Source organism: Fulmarus glacialis, unplaced genomic scaffold (assembly GCF_000690835.1).
Source record: "Fulmarus glacialis isolate BGI_N327 unplaced genomic scaffold, ASM69083v1 scaffold22258, whole genome shotgun sequence".
Lineage (NCBI taxonomy): Eukaryota > Metazoa > Chordata > Aves > Procellariiformes > Procellariidae > Fulmarus > Fulmarus glacialis.
In genome coordinates, this window is record NW_009229227.1 from 1 (window position 1) to 1,322 (window position 1,322).

Below are 1,322 nucleotides of genomic sequence, written 5' to 3' on the forward strand. Positions count from 1 at the left end.
GGGCACGGCGGGGTCTCCCTGCCGCCGCCTCCCGGGAGAGCACCGTCCCGGCCCGTTGGCGTGCAGGGGGCGTGTTGCATCATACGTCCCAGCGGTCACGGGCAGAGCTGGGTCCTGCCCCCCGTCCCCAGACAACACTTGGCGGCCCCACGTCCCCAGGAGGCCGAGTGAGGGCCCCTTACCAGGCGGGATGGCCTCGGTCTGCCTCCCCACAGTACCCCCGGGGGCTCGGGTCTGGGCCCTTCGCTGTCCCTGGCTCCAGGGACATCCGTGAGCTCCCCAAGATACGCCTTCTTAATAGCCTCTGGTTTGCCACCTTACTTTAGACGTCCACCTGGCTGCGAAGTGGATTGTTTCAGGGTTTTAAGGTTTTGGCTTTATTATTGCTCAGCCGAGAAACAGGGCTATTTTGTGGCGTGGTAGTCACCTTCTGGTACCACTTTAAGGACAGGGCAGCTGTCAGAATGGCAAGAATCAGCTGCACGCAGGAATTTTGTTAGAATAGATTCTGGTTGGTGTAATGTTTGTGTGCATGATAGTGACTAAGTAGAGCCGGCCTGGACATTCTTTCAGAAGTATTACTGCTACCTGTTATGTCTTAAGAAATTTGGTTTTATTGCAAACCTTTTTTAGATTTTTTTCTATTTTATTTTTCACATCTACCATAACTTGAGGTGGACACCCTTTCTCTCATCAAAATTTAAAATGTAGACCCTTGCTTTCAGGGGCACAGAATAAGGTATCTCTTCTCGGGGCTTCCCCAGCTTTGTTTACCTGTGGTTCTGCTGGGGGAGGACAGGTGAGAAAACTTGGTAGCTCGCTTGTGTGTTACCTCACCTGTCCTCAGTGCTCCTCTGAGTTGGAATGGGAACAGGCCTGTGGGTATCCACAGAAAAATAGCAGCCAGGGATGTGGGGAAGAGGGTCCGTGGTGCGTAGTCCTACTTCTGCTACCAGCGTACATTAGATAGCCTGCCCTACCCTGTATACCATTGAATTAAAGCAGTTGTGTTCTGCTGTAGCCTGATGGGATCAGCAAGGGCACCGTCTAGGCCTTAAGACTTAAATTGTATTTCAGAATAAATCTAAATGTAAGACAAAACATGGACTATTTACGGATTATGTGATGTGATGGCTGCAGTGGAGAAAGATGACTTGGCTCAGCAGGTCACTTCTCATCCAGTCTTCTGAACGTATTAACTCACATACTTTGCTTAAGCCTCCCTGAATTAATTTGGAATCAAAGATCCTGCCTTTTCCATTTTAAATGCAAGAGAAGGGAGGTGCTCAATTAAATGAAAAGGACATTTGCATAGCTAGGAA